Genomic DNA, 16,599 nt, shown 5'->3' on the forward strand with positions numbered 1-16,599 from the left:
TATGTAAATGATATCAAAGAAAAATCTACGTTTTCCAGCATCCTTTTGCGGAGAAAATGATACCAGGTTTTACAAGAATCAAAATGAGAGAGAAATGTATGGGCAGAAAACTTAAGATGAACTTTATGCTGTGACCGAGGAAGAAGGAAATGCTGTAAATCATGGAAGAGCCAAAGTAACCTTCCCACGTCGAGAGCATTTAGACGATGACAAAGTACACTGCATTGCATAATCAGACGGTGCCCGTTTCAATAACTATAGGGTGGAGGTGAGAGTGGAGATTTCGAAATGTCGTCATTATTACTATTATTATAATTATATTGTTGTTGTTGTTGTGATACAGGTGTGTCTGTATTTGGGGAAATATTTTTGTGTTGCGTGTGAAAACAGAAAGTGGCAATTTGTTATTGTAGACGCTTCTGTCAAATGGAGCGTCCAAACATTGAGCACGCTTCTTCAGATGGTCTTCCGTGCTGGCTCTGTCTGTGCGAAGGGCTTGCGTCCAGCGCAGGTATGTTCCCACGACGTGAAGGGTGGTTCCTCTCCTTCAAATATTATTAATGAGCCAAAGTTCGTTGATCCAGAAATGTTAGTGGTACACACATTAATATTGTGGTTAAAGAGTTCACTGAGAATTGTATTGAAACGAGAGAAAAAATTCTAAATTTTTGAAATTTGTTACAAGTAGCATGTGTCACTGTTAGGAGTCTGCTACTTAACTCTGTATTTTATTTATTTATTTATTTATTATTTATTTACATATAGAGTAAACTTCCCGGCCTAACAGGGCGGGAGAGAGGCCGGCGTTCTTTAATTACGTATTTCTTGCTTCACCTATATCATTAAACCACTCTTAATGTTTTCCACTATACAGGCATTACTTTTTAAAGATTTGAATTTGATTCAAACTACTAACTAACTCTATTTCCCATGGTTCGCGCCAAGTGAGCTTTGTGGTGGGCAAACACCGTGTGCGTGGGGGTTCACCCGTTTCCTCTCATTTTCTTCATTCCACCATTTCTCTCATTTCTCATCATCACTGTCTCCTTTAGCCTAGCCGGCATAAGCGTGGGACGTTGAACTTAAATATTTCAATTATCCATGACCTATGGAACCCGGAGGTTCAATGCCGCGTTCATAAAAACTCTCCATTGACTTCTGTTCTTAGCCAACTAGATCCAGTTTTTATTTTGTATACCTTTTCTGCGAGATCCATCTTAATATTTTCCTCCCAGCTGTGCCTAGGTCTTCCTAATGGTCGTTTTCCGATAGGACTTTGAAAAATGAAATGAAATCTTTGAGTTTTATGTCCCACGGTTATGCTGACTAAGCTAAAGGAGGCGGTGATGAGAAATGAATGCAATGCTGGAATGAATCGAGTGGGAGGAAAGAGGAGAACCCCGAGAAAACCCACAAAGACAGTGTTTGTCCACCACAAAGTTCTCTTGGCGCGAGCTGGGATGAAACAAAGGACCCCACCCACCAGAGGTGAACTCTCTACCACTAAGCCACCGTGCTCCCTGGACTTCCAGTTAAGACTTTGAGAGAGTTCCTACTTTCTTCCATCCTGGTTACATGACCTGCCCACCTGAGCCTCCTAGATTTGATGACCTTAAGAATGTTTCGCAAACGGTATAAATTATGTAGTTCCTCATTATGAAGTTTCCGCCATTCCCCATTTTCGTTCCTCTTGGATCCGAATATTCGTCTCAGGATCTTGTTCTCAAATTCTTTCAGTCTACGTTCTTTCCGCGAAGTAAGTGACCATGTTTCACAACCATACAGAACAACAGGCATGATTATCGTTTTATATATTTTAAGCTTCAAATTCCTCGACAGAATTCGCGACGTCAAAAGATATAAAGTACTCGCTGAGCAAAATAATGCGTGTATTGTAAAAATTACTAACGTTTAATAGTTTCGCCAAGTATCCACTTGGCTTCATCAGACACTATGTATAAAAATGATATGAGGTATTCGTAGTGTGATGAAGTCAAAGTGGAAGATTGATTTTATGATGTTTAACTTAATGGTGGAAACATAACATGATGTACACAATTTTAAAATAAACAAAGGATTAACGTACAAGGTTAGCGTAACTCTTAAAATAAATCATTTAAAGTTGTTTTGCTGTTGATTAGACAAATGTGAAAAGGAGGCCTCCGTCCTTGCAGTAGATCCTCCCTCCTCTGTTGTTTGTAAGCTTTGTATTACTTTCGATTATTCCGTCTGCTATCAATAATAATAATAATAATAATAATAATAATAATAATAATAATAATAATAATAATAATAATAATAATAATAATAATAATAATAATAATAATTTACTTATACAGTCCATAAGTAAGTAATCCACTTGTTGTAACAGAATACAAACTGTCAGTTGATCTTCGCAACGAATGCCCAGCGCCACAGAAGTTCGTTTTTCGTATTTTCTCGAAAAGTACGCATGTGAATCAGCACTCATGCACGTCATTTTCTTCAGCTTGATCTGATCTATCCCGATTGATGTAGACTGTAGAGTGAAGTAACCGTTCATGTGATACTTAAGTATATCTCTGTATTTGGAGAAGAAAATGAAAACAAATCTTTGTCATACTTCGAGTATTTATGTAGGTCTCCTGATATGTCTTGCTTAATAATCATTGTTGGTACGAAAGTCTGAAATATTTATTTGTATTGACGTTATATTTTACTTGCAAACATACAAACTTGTACAACTTACAGATACTTCAGAAACTGCTAGATAGCTGTATAGAATAATAGTTGCATAAAAAATAAACTTAAAAGCTGGCCACCTCTGCTCTGTACACTATACTCGGCCATTATATTTGGTTTATTACTGTACTGTAATAGTTACTGTGAATAGTCTCAGCTTTGATTATCAGAGGATTTATGTTCTCTTTGTGTTTCTCAGTCAGTATTTACATAGGATTGTAGAGTATTGTTTTAAGTAAAACTAACTGCCTAACACTTCTCATGTTATTTCCCTTAATTTTTCAACGAGACATGAATGTCTCTTATAATATCTTTGTATAAAGTTTGTAACGACTCTAATTTGTCTTTCTTTCTTTTCAGGTGAGTTGGATTCTTGAGACCAACGACATTGTTACACTAATGTCTAGAATGTTATTGAAATGGTAGGTAAAATATTTTCCAATCCTAATTTCCCTGCTTACAATTGAATTTCAAAGTGCTGCCGCTGGATATCTTATTTTCTCTTTTTACCATGGTCTACCCGACGTTTTTACAAGTAATATTTGCATCACTGTTAGGATTGCATCCGAGAATCTGAGTCTCTGTTACAACTCTGTCTCAGTGCCAGGCAGGATCATATCTGAGAATTTGAGTCACTCTTAAGGCTCTGTCTCATTAATCATCATGTTGATAGCCAGGGACGTACGCAGGAATTTATTTCGGGAGGGGTATAAAGCGTTTTGGGGTCCAAATACAATTTGAGGCTAAATTATATGAAAATTTCAAAAATTGCCCCTAAAAGTACACTACATTTACAAAAAAGTCGGGATTTCGGGGGGGTCCGACCCCCAGGACTCACCCCTGCGTACGCCCCTGTTGGTAGCGTTAGAATGGAAATCTTAATTAGTCAGTATCATCTTAATGAGTGATGTGATTATCGTACAGGACCAACTCTTTGGTTTACAAAAGTTTTTTTTTTTTTTTTTAATTATTCATTAATATAATTTTGTTCATCTCCGTAAGTTCAACCGATTGGTATATGTCTCGTTTTTCGACTTCTTTTCGTTAAACGCTAAAATATTTTGTAAGATTAAATGATTTAGGAATGGTCAAAATTTTCTGGAATCTGGATTCCGAAGGAAATTTCACTTTCGGGATTTCGGAAAATTTACAGATTTTTGCCGAAATCCGAAATTTTCTAAATTCCGGATTTTTTCGATTTTATTTTCCGAATTCCGGAAAGTAAAAATTTTGGAATTGGTTCCCCTTAAAATAATTCTAGTTTTATGGTCATACATGGCATTTCAGGTTTTCTTGCCGGGGGGGGGTCTCCGAGATAATTAGATTTTTTTTGTATTAATAGCTATTATGTTATAGATTGAGTTACATATATATCTCAAACTCAGGAGGAGGGAATTGCACCTCCTGAAGGCCCAATGACGCCACTGTTATACAGTCTGGCATGTTTCACTAGTATGTAATCTGAAAGAAAAGACGTAAGGAGACTTAAAAAGAAAGATAGGAAGGGGAGGGGAGAGGTGGGCTAAATAGTTAATACAGACATAGCATTGTCTAGAGAATTAATAGCAATAAAAGAGTCAGCTTCATCCTGTTTTCGGTCATTAACAAACACAATGCCATTAAAAGCAGTTGGCATAAAGTCTTCCCCGGCTCCAAATGACAGGCTGTTCACTCGCTGCCGTTTGCTTTCTTCCATTCTGGGAATTCCTCCACAGATGGATCAAGTCGTTAAGAATTTGTATTATTTGCCCGTAATCACCATAATTCTCATGTATTAAACTAAACTAGACTAGCATTAAGTTTATTAAAACCTTATTAGCTCTACAATTAACGGGCAACAGTTGTTGTCAATAGCTATATCTTTCATTTCCTTAATTTAGAACAGATTTACAAGCGTAAGAATCTTCATTCAAAGATCTATGGGTGAGAATTACAACTAATCTCTGGAAAAATGGGTTGCCAGGAAATCGTTATTAAATTAGAATAAAGTGTAACAAACCAAATACGTTTCATAGCCAAATAAAGGATTATTCATCGTTATTTTGAAGAGAAAAATTTCTTTACAAACGAAATTAAATTAATAATAAGAATATGTTGAAGTTTACTGTTATGAGCGGCAACTGAATTTCGAATTCTCCGAGGAATATTTGTAAATATAAGTTAGGTTATCAACATGAGTATCAACGTTGTTGTTGCATTAGTTAATACTACTCCCTAAGCCTTCGGCCTGCTCTTCACTATAGGTTCAAAGCTGTAATTGTTTACATATAACAGATTTATTTATTTATTTATTTATTGAGTTTGCCTTATTAGTGTTGAAATACGTATATGTTAACGACTGTTTTCCTATTTTGAAATAATTAAAAGAAACAATAACCACACAATAGCTTAAAAATTGGCAAATTGTCTCCGTGCTAGAACATTATTGGCAGGCCATTTGCTGCAACTGAGAGGCTTGCAAGCTCCATGGTCTTCCCTAACCTCTTCGTCTTCACGTACGATTTTTCTATTTTGATATCGTCTATTAATTGTATCTCCTTACCCTCTCCCTCTTTTTCCTGCCCCCATACCCTCTAGCATGTCCCTCCCCAACCAGTTTCCCTTCTTCTCAATTCTTTAACACGACTTGCCAGTGACCCCCAAAAGTAATTCCGGGTTCTAATAAATTGTCATTATTACTATTATTACTGTTTGTCTTTCAACATATAGCTTTTCACCAATTACTTACTCCAATTACTTTTTAAACGATTCTCAGTTTGTTTAAGATTTCCTTTAATATTCTTCACTGTATTTGTATTAGATAATAAATATACATGTATCAAAATAACAATAAAAATATCTTTCCACGTCCCCTGTATTCGTCTCGCGTTACCTCTATTCCTTTAAGGATTTATGTAACACAGGTTACCATAACGTAGTGTTGTATTAAACGCTCATGAAACTCGTGTAACACGTATTGAACTCTTTTTTTTTTTTTTTTTTTTTTCGGTCAAGTGAAGTATGGACCAAAGAACACTACAAATTTGTTTTGGAACCGGATGGTCAACTTGGCGGCGCCAAGTGGGAGCGGAGGGTGTGTCTGATTTTTTCTTCAAGCAAATTTTAAAAAATCACGCTCTTAGTTCTCAAGATACCAGATTGAAATTTTGCATACGAATTATGTGTACCTTTGAGTATGTCTCAGTTTTTCTTAGGATCTCTACGTGGATACGGGCCCGGTCCCGAGGGGCGTAAATGTTCCGAGGAGGTGATTTTTCGAAAAAAAAATAGGTTTTTCCAAATTTCCTGGTTCAAATGTATGATACTGACATGGAAGTTGTACCGTTGGAAAGGGCGCGTTATACTGAAGAAAATTACGTACACTGTTAAAATTATTTCTTAAGTTTGAGAAACCGTTTCTGTTCTGTGTACCGAGACAACATTTTCTTAGAAATGAGATTTGACAACTCTCATTCATAAGGAAATTAACAATATATTTTCTTGTTTCCGTTTATACAACCTCCTCTGCTTTTCTTTGTTTCTCATTAATGAGAGTTTCAAACTCTTGTTTCTAAGAAAAGATATTCTCGGTGCACAGATAAGAAACGATTTCTCAGATTTAACAAAGTATTTTTAACAGTGTATGAACCATGATCTTTGGCCAAATAATAATGTTGCAGGAAATTTTTTATATTATACTCTGTATATAAATCTTCGTATCTATACATTTTTTTTTTATTTCAGCCAAATTTTGAAAAATTCTCCCGTCCTTGCTTTTCAAGATATCAGATTGAAATTTTGTACATTCATTGTGTGTACCTCTAAATATTTCTCAAGTGATTTTGAGGTGTCTACCTCAACCTTGGCCTGGGCCGGAGGGTCTCAAATTTTCCAGACAGGGGATTTTTAGGAAAGTTTCCCGGATTGTCCATAATTTCACGTTTCTGATGCATATATGGGCATGCGAGTGTTATCCATTAAAAGATTGCTTTATCCTGAGTTATGAATCATTATCCTACAATTGAATAATAATGTTGTAGGAAACTTCTAGAATATAATGGATCACTTTCAGATTTCCAAAAAAAAAAATTCCACCCTTTGTTTTCAGGATATAAAATTGAAATCTTGCACACCCATTGTGCACAGCTCACAGATGACGAGAAGAACCCTAAAACAGGGGTAAGCGGGGAAAGGTCAAGGACACAGTCAAGTCCATTTTCGGTTTTTGAGGTCTGGTCTATACTTAGATGTCGTCTGCTACTCGGGGTAAAGTTATATGTGAGCTATTCCGTGGTGTCATTTGAAACTCCCGTGCGAAAAGTGGGAGAGCTCATACCTACATCACACTACTTCTGCTAGGGTTATTCTTATTTATTTATTTATTTATTTATTGTCAACACAACAGGCTATAGCCCAATTACAGTCTTCTCATCTGTGAGCTGTACATAACTACGTATTTTTCAAGTTATTTTCAGATCCTTACGTTAACCCAGGCCTGGGCTAGAAGGGCGCAAAAGTTTTGAAAAAAAAATCGAAAAAACTCCCGGTTTTCCATATTTTTCCCGCTTCTGGTGTATAATACAAGCAAGTGGTACCGTTGGAAAGGTTGCTGTATTCTGAAAAAAAAAAAAAAAAACAGACATGAGGCATGAGGATACTGGTAAATAGTAAGAGAGCAGTAGCTGATTGACTGAAAGTCTAAAAATTTACCTCAAAAAGTGGAAATCCTAAAAGGGCTAGAGGCCCCAACCCTCAGATTTAAAGTCCCCGTGCTAGAAGAAATGATGAGAAGCACATGATAATAATGATCGTGGTGTGCTAAAAGGATAACTATCTTGCCCTGAATCAAACTCAGATCCCCAACTGACAAGTCTCACGATGGCCAAGCTTGAAGTGGTATGACTCAGTGTACCCAGAATTCATGCTGTAATGGAACCAAGTCACAGTGAGAAACGACGCCACGAATTTTCCATGAAGCTAAATAATTGAAGAAGAATGGCCATCTTAGTGATTTGTTGTTGATGAAGAAAACAAAATTGATCGGAATGCCAATTGGTATTTCCGTGCACATAACGGAAATATACACACACACATACAGTATGTATATACGAATTGCGAAATGTGTACCTTCTTGGATTCCACGAGAAAAATATCCTCTTTTTTATACGTATAGTAAGACCATGTTAAATATAGAAAGACGGTTCGTTAAAAGCAGTTGACAACGTCATTCGTCAGTTTGTGAACATCGTCTTCCATGATTTTTCAGTAGTGGAACATCGGACCGACATTTTGTTGGTAACCGGTTTTGTGGAAATTCTGAGGCAACAAACAAAATTTGTTGTTGTTGTTGTTGAAACAAACATTGCAACAGAGCTTCCTGTGCCACATGAGCTAATCAATTAAAATATTTAGAAAGCGAAATGTTATGTTAATGCAAGGAAACTAATCACAATCTGTGTTGGTCGTTGGGGCCATCAATAATTCTTGATTAAAAGAGCTGCCGACGCATGCACGACAACCGCTGTTTTACAAAAATAACAAATCAAATAATTATCTGTCTTTTGGGCCAACGGATCGATCCACCAACAATAATTAGTATGCTTTCAAATTATCAATGAACAAAGCTTTGTGCAAAAACCAGTGGCGTCAACAGGCCTTATTTCTTTTAGAGGAAACCTAAGATTTCAGCTTGAAGCCCTCTTGATCAACAACCGAGACAAGATGAAAAATTTGATTTTCTGAACTCGTGTAAATTTTGAAGAAGTCCCGTCTCGATTCTTAAGAAACTCGATGCCTTGAGATTTTCTTAATTTTATCTAAAAATTATTAGAATCTTTTCGTGTCACGAAAAGTCTTAGAAATTGTGTGATATTATTATTATTTTAATAAGTCAAATGAACTTAGTGGACGGGAGTTATTTTCTACTTACAGGCTTAGTTTTTATATTTGTCTTTCTTTTTCGTTTTTCTTTTCTTTCTTTCATTTTTTTTTTTTTTTTTTGAAATATTGGATCTTCATTTTTTTCCTTTTCTCTTACGTATCGGAAAGGAGAACAATTGATACGCGGTCCCTACGATAACGCCCATTCTATTGGCTGACTCCCGAGCTATAAATCCCGTCGTTACCGGAAGGCATTTGAGTGGGATACGTTCCTTTTTACAATGAGATCATTGATCCTTCATCGGATAGGGTGGATGTCGGGTGGGAACTGGTATCTTGCAGGTATACCGCAGGTTCGTGACCTGTTGCTTGTGATAAACCAAGCAGAGTCACTGGTTACTTTTCTTTATTATGATGTGACTGATATTTTTAGCTTTGGAAGCAACAGAAAGGTTATTGAAGCTGTTTACCAACGGTTGTTATCCATGAGGGCACAATGACATTTTCGTCTTAATTTGTACGAGCAGGGGAGCAATTGAGTCGCTTAGTTTAAGACAAGTTTATAATTTTAATCAATAACATATCAGTGTATTCTAATGAAAAACTTCAGACTTTGCTTATATGAATGGGAAGCCTTTGCCTTCTTCCTCCCACCCCAAATACACTATTGGATTTCAGAGCCATTATTATTATTAAAGAGAAAAGTCAGTGTCATTATATTTCTCACAGCATGAAAAAAAAAAAATGTTTAAACGGCGCGTTCGAAGAGTTTTGTTTGTTTCTGAGATTTCCCAGGAGGCCACATATTCTTTATAGAGCAGCTTATGTAAAACTTTATTTTTCAAGTGAACATGATTTTTATTAGACAAAATGTTCTCTTGCCCCTTTGAAAGGAATGTATATCTTTAAAAAAAAAAAAAAGTTTTGACCATATATTCATACCAATATAGGCCTATTTATACTTTTAAAATTTTATTAAATACAATTTTCTTGTTTTTGTGTTAGCATTAATAGAAAAATACATATGGTTTTTTTTTTAATAATTGAATGGTATCAATATTACACCTATATAAGCCATTAGAATTTGTATAATCTTACCTTATTTAATCTTTTAATTTATTTCACTGAACCTGGAGTGCACCCATGAGGGAGTCCACTGAGTCTGCGTCCCCCTCCCCCACAAAAAGAACTTCCTAGCTCAATATGCATTTGTGCACTTTCTCAATAGAACTATAGTTCTTTAACAGGGAAATGAATGATGTAGCATGAACATTTGATCTTTCACTTCATCTGTACTCTTTTTCTTATTAAAACAAACCATAAAATATAGGTGGAAATACTTTACAATTACTTATCGAGTACAAAATAATACATACACGCAATGGCTTCTAGTATTGCTCCATCTGTAAAGTTTGGAACCCCCAACAGAAATTTGTGGGTGCACCCTTGCATTGAACCCTCCCTTAAGTTACGCCTCCAAAATACTGACAACGGGAAAAATATATACATTATTCAGGGGGAAACCATCTCAGATACGGACACAGACATATTCTTTCACCCCCTTAAGAGTCTTCATCCCGGCGAAATTAAAATACCGCTAATTTTACAGTAATTATGTGATATCTTCAAATAGATAAAAAAATAATTGAAATGTGGAACAAGAGCGCCCTAGACAATATTATTTTGCGTGAGGTACCGTTATCACAAGTCACCTAGTGGCTTTCCGTTTCCAGCCGTTTAGAAACGCGAAAATAAATGCCTATTTTCAAAATGGCTCGAAATCGAAAGCAGATAAGTGAGTCGTGATAACGGTATCTCATGTAAAATGATATTGTCTAGGGCGGTGTTGTTCTATTTTCGCTTATCTTTTATCTATTTGAAGATAACACATAATTACTGTAAAATTAGCGGTATTTTAATTTCGCCGGGATGAAGACTCTTAATGCGTGGCTAAGTGGTTAGCTCCCTCGTGGCTAAGTGGTTATCGTACGCGCCTTTAGCGTGGGAAACTCGGGTTCGATACACGGCGGAAGCTCATGTCATTTGGATTTCACGTTAAACTGTAGGTCCACGTCTCATATTGCCTCGCTAGTGAAAAGGACGACACTAAAATCAGAATCAAAAACCTCGTGTGAGTGGGGTCCCTGGGGTCGATCATCGGATAAGTAAGTTTTCGATGGACAACATCGTGTCCGTGGATTTCTGAAGGTAATCTTGTTTCCTTCCCCATTCTCATTCCACCAATTCTTCCCTCATCATTCACTTGCCTGAATCATTCGTCTCCTTTAGCCTAAGGGCAAAAACGTGGGACGTTAAACTGAAAGATTTCATTTTTTTTTTTACCCCAACGTTTTAATGTTCAGTTTATCCGTTCAACGTAGGCGAGAATCGAACCAGCAATCTGTTCCTTCACCGGTGAGTGCTCTACCACTGAGCTACCGTGGCTCCCAATTGGTAAAGAAACTTCGGAGTAAATTGTGTAAAGTATAATTTCTCGAATCCGTTAAAATAGTAAGATTAATGGCGGTTGTATGTATTCCCAAGTTTAAAATATTTTCAACAAGTAATCTCCTATATGTGAATCTTTTCTTATCTGTGTTTCTATAAGAATATCTGTTGTAGAGTGGTTTGCGTGGGAGACCCGGGTTCGATCCCCGGCGGGAGCTCATGTGGTTCGGATTCCACGTTAATCAGTAGGTCCACGTCTCATATAGCCTCACTGCTGAAAAGGGACGTTAAACTCAAAATCAAATCAAATCAAATCTGTTGTAGAGTGTAAGATGTTAAGTATTTAACAAAAGAGGAAATGAAATTAAATGAAATCTTAGAGTTTTAATCTTAGAAATTAAATGAAATCTTAGATCCCACGGTTATGCCGGTTAGGCTAAAGGACACGCTGATGATGAGTAATGAATGAAATGGTAGAATGAAGAAAGTGGGAGGGAACGGGAGAACCCCGAGGAAACCCACGCACACGGTGTTTATCCACCACAAAGCTCATTTGGCGGGGGCTGGGATCGAACCCGGGACCCCAAGCACCAGAGGTGAATGCTCTACTACTGAACCACCGTGGCCCCCTTAACAAAAGAGAGTTCGCTATTTCCGGGACACCCTATATATTCACGATTATGTATCATTGGTTATATGTGAAAGCCTTTCGAGTAGAAGGAAAGTATTTGTGATGGCTCTTACGAGATAGATAGCACGAAATAGTCACAGGATAAAGAAAATAATTTATGAATGCTAATTTATGCAACTCAATTTACACTGTCTGGCGATCTTTTGGTTTCTTCTTGCTGCTTGGAAGAGAAAAGTCTCTACCTGAAGAAGTCGCAACGGAACCATTGGTATTTTCACAATATTCTGTGAAGAACATTCCCTGCGAACAGGGGCGTATGAGTCGGATGAAGTTGCACCTTCATGGTCTGTGGTGACAAAGTCCATTAAGGAATCATTTTTCTGTATTGAATTCCATAAACTCCTGCCATTTCATATTTATCAATGCATTAATTGTTATATAATCGCTTCACTGTCTGGAAAACCTGACACAAAATAAGTAGTGCAAAGCTTTAAGCGAAATGCACGTAAAAACTCCAGTACGGATTGTAATCAGACTGTACCTCTTCCTGCAACATTTTCAGCCTCTCTCTGAGTCTCTGAATCCTCGATAATTATTACAATAAGTTTTGTCGCCTTTCTCGTGAATTGGAACTGGTTATTTTTTTCTCTTGTTGTGGGAATTCCTCCTTGTTCCAGATAAGGAGAATGAGTTAAAATTAACTTAGCCAGAATTTCATCTGCACCTGGAGACTTTGTGTTTAATTTCTTTATACAGTGTGTGCGTAAAGTTGTACAACCCAAAGTTTGATTGTGTATATTTTTCGAACCAAGAACGATAATGACCTCAGACTTGAAACAAATATAAGCGTGTTCTATGTAGATATTTTCGAGATCATGATCAAAGGGGGAATTTGTAACGTTGTAGTGTAGTAACGAAAGAAAGTACCGAAAGTGTAAAAATAAAAAATATACAAAATGAAGAAATTCAATATTCACTTCTCGAAAAATACATATCAGAATTTATACTCCAATTTTGAACACTAGTAATATTTCAGGAGCTCCTTTGTGGCTAAGCGGTTAACGTACGCGCCTTTAGTGTGGGAGACCCGGGTTCGATTCCTGACTGGAGCTTATGTGGTTTGGATTCCACGTTAATCAGTAGATCCACGTCTCATAGTCTCGGTGATGAAAGGGACGTTAAACTCAAAATCAACTCAAGTAGTAATATTTCAGAATATTTTAATTATCCGTCATGTTTTTACCGCAAAACACTAAAAAATGCAGCAAATAATAAGGAAGTCCAAACGTATCAGGGTTTCGTATGTTTTTGCTCCGGAGAACAAAAGAGAGGAATTAAAAGTTAAAGAGATTTGTCAGTTTCTGGTATTTGGTCGCGGAATCTGAACTATATAAGTTTTCATTGTGCACAAGTAGGTTTTGGTAGCCCCGGTACAGCAGCTACAAGTGTATCATTACTAGCAAACGCTTGTATTGATGTACCTAAAACAATACTCGTAACACCTATATTTGTATAGCAATTTGTGTTCTAGTATTTAGGAGGACGTGTTCCCTGCCTACCAGTAATGAAGAACATGTCCTTGAGATGTATTTTTACACATTTTCTTTTCAATGATGAGATCTGTTGTTATTGCATGCCTTCTCTTGATGGAATTATTATTTATTACTTGACTCCTTTTGTTATGTTTTAAACACAAACACAGAACAAAAAGTGTTTTTATATGTTTGAACAACTATGTTTCATTCTGTTGATCCGCCCGTCTATGTTATGCTTTGAGAAGAGGCAGATGAGATCTGCATTATGACCGAGAGAGTGGCATTAACAGCCAATGCACCTGTGCACTCTTTTGAATTGCAACAACTCCAAATAGGAATAATGCACTTTAATAGAGAAAGCCATCATTAAAAGTTCCGTATATTTTGTGTCCGTCCCTCTAACCATGCATTTCTCAAAGATAAAACTGTTCATAAATCGTCTTACATTATAAAACAAAAGAAATCGTCCGTGATCGAGGCGCTTTTCGAGATTTCGACTCGTAAATCTTGGAAACCTCTTGAGACAGCTTTACTGTAGCCCTTTACTATCTGTAGAAACTCTCCGAGTGCCCCCGGGGCCACAGACCATCACAAAGGATCCCGCGCTCTCTTCAAGTCATCCAGAGCAAAAGTTTCGGCTTCTTTTTTCCCCTCCCCTTCCACTGTCTGAAACCCTTGAAGGTGGATTTTGATTGTCTTCTATAACATCCATACGATCGTCCATTTTGGTCTTCCAAAATGTTACTATTAACGAAATTATCCATTATTTACATACAGAAGAAGGTTCATTTTTATTTATTTGTTTCTGCAGGACTTGAGAACTGTTTGTAAGTTGTGGATTTACTAAATAATAACAAAGTGCAAACTAATAAAGAAAATTATATCTTCTGACTAATCACGTATTTAATTCGAGTTAAAAGAGAACGAATTCTTTATTTTGTGCTGTATGTTTAATATTTTAAATACCTATAATATTTTTAGAGTATTTTCAGTAGCGAAAGACAGTAATTATTTTAGTAAACGTATCAAATAGAAGTCCAATCAAATTCATATCTCTGCAACTTAATTCCTTTATAGCATTAAGAACTATAATGATGAAAAATAAAATGACATGACATTTATATTAAGGAAGAAAGTATTAGCTTCATTGTACTAATTGTGTAAGTTAGAGTGGTCTTAAATGTGCTTATATGAAACTTTATTTTTAGAGCGGAATTCGTATTGTCGTCGAGATTGTGACGGATTTAGAAGATAAAAACGGGGGCGACAGCCAGAAACCAGAATGTGATAGGTATATAATGAGTTTACTACAAAATTTTCAAAAATATGTAAATAATAGCTTAAATTATTTTTGTCACTCAAAAAAGTGGGGGACCTAGATTCCCCAGGTCCTGGACTAGATCCGCCACTGCGTCGAGAAGCTAAGAATTGAAATTATGCAGTTCACGAACTAAGCCTTGGTTTTTGTGGTAAAAATCTCAATAGGCCTAACTTAATTTCACTCAATATACATTTCCTAATTCACGTTGTAAAGAATTGTCTTACCTAGTAAGTTTTCTACTTTTTATTTTTATTTTTATATATTGTACGACCAGTCTCCAGTGATATGATGTGTTCTCGCAGTATATTGGTCTATTGTTGACAACCTAAAAGGCACGAAAAGGGAGAAAATCGAATTTTTGAGGGGTAATTCGTTGCTTACCGTTACTTTTTAAAATTACTTTCAATCCACAATATTGTTGAAATTCGTAGATCAAAATTCTGTCTCTGACAGCCTATTGTAGTGTCCACTAACTACCGTTTCAGCAAAAAGAAAAGAAAAAATTTTGTGCAACAAATCTGGAACTTGTAATTTTGATAGTATCCATACCTTGGTTTTACGAAGTGAAAAATTAAGCTATTGTATACAGAATAGTATCGTATTCCATATTTGTTCGGAAGTCTATATGTAATCAGTAACATCATTTCAGTTTTTTTGGGGGGGTTGGGGGAAATAGAGTGCAAGACTCTTCACCGACCGAAGTAATTTATCGTTTTTTATTAGTAAGTGTATGTGATTTATATATCAAACTGGATTGGGACAGTTGCCTCCCTTTGATCCCCTAAATGACATTTTGTGCGCTTGTGTGTTGCTGGAGAAATACACCTGCAAGTTATACCTCGTTTTAAATGCTTTACTGACAGACAAAAATGCGAGTCAAGTTTGAAAAGTTTATCGAAACCAATCGAATGTTGCAAATGAATGTGGAAAGGCTGGGTCACTGATAAAAGAGCCTTCATTCTTGATGCTAAGCCTGGAGAGGGCAACAGCGATTGTCTTGATTCTTTTTGTGCATGTTTATCGATCGTCTGTTACTAATGGCTTTCTAAAAGTGTGGCCAAAAGCAAAGGAAGATTATAAGCGTTGGGGAAGAATGGATAAAAGAAAGCGGAATTAATAAGACAACTCTTTTTGCACTCATGTACAGACAGACAGACAGATAGACAGTTTTAAGAATTCCAACCCTGATTTCTTTTTTTCGTCCATTCAGCTTTTGAAAGGAAATGAGATGGAAAAAAAGAGTGTAGCGATGAATGTAAGAAGACAGGTGGAAAAGAAATCCTTCCAGGACTTGTTAAAAGCTCTAAAGAGACATCAATGCAACAAAAGATACAATACACAAGATGGCGCTGAGATCGAAGCACGAGTTTCTGTCATTTCTAAGATCTTTTTTACTTTTTTTTTTTTTGTATTAAATGCGAAAGTTTCAGTGTTGGTTGGTAATGTTTTGTTAAACATACTTAAATTAAAGGAAATGTTAATGAAACTGATTGTGTCTGAAGATACTATACCACTGAAAAAAAAGAAGGCTTTGTCGTCGGAGGACTTCTTACTCATATATATGGCTTCTTTTAAATCTATACACAATATGCTAATGAGGTGGGGAGATTTATCTCTCCCTCCTGAGTTTGAGATGTATACATTTCAATCAGCAGTATAGTGGTATGCCATGGCAGATGACGGTGCCTAGGCCCTCCCCAGTTTTCTGAGTGTCAAAAAATACTTGAAGCTATTATTTATATATTTTTGAAAGTTTATACAGAGTCTGCCAAAAAAAAATGTATACACTGTTTAAGAAATAAACTTATATATCGTATTTCTTAATTACATTTAATTATTGTTCAAACATGTGTTACAAACCTTCAAGTAAGCATATATTTATATTACATGTTCAAAATGTTGGCTGTTGGCTGTTTTAGATGTTCAAAACTTTTCTAACACGAGATCCGACGAAGCAGGACTTGTTGGTGTAGGCGTTCTTCCTGACCTTCCTTTGTGAATATCGCAAATCGTTCCATGCGCCTCAAACTTACCAACAATGCGTTTGATTGTTAGGTGGGTTGGTGGTTCAGTACCAAACTTCC

At 36.3% G+C, this 16,599-nt stretch overlaps 1 protein-coding gene across 1 annotated transcript in view; it reads left to right on the top strand.

The window, feature by feature from the left end:
• The window catches only part of ft (cadherin-related tumor suppressor fat), a 537,654-nt gene that overhangs the window by 223,674 nt on the left and 297,381 nt on the right, over positions 1–16,599 (top strand). The window lies entirely within an intron of this gene.

This window comes from Thermobia domestica, chromosome 5, assembly GCF_964235325.1.
Source record: "Thermobia domestica chromosome 5, izTheDome1.hap1.1, whole genome shotgun sequence".
NCBI classification, from domain to species: Eukaryota; Metazoa; Arthropoda; class Insecta; order Zygentoma; family Lepismatidae; genus Thermobia; species Thermobia domestica.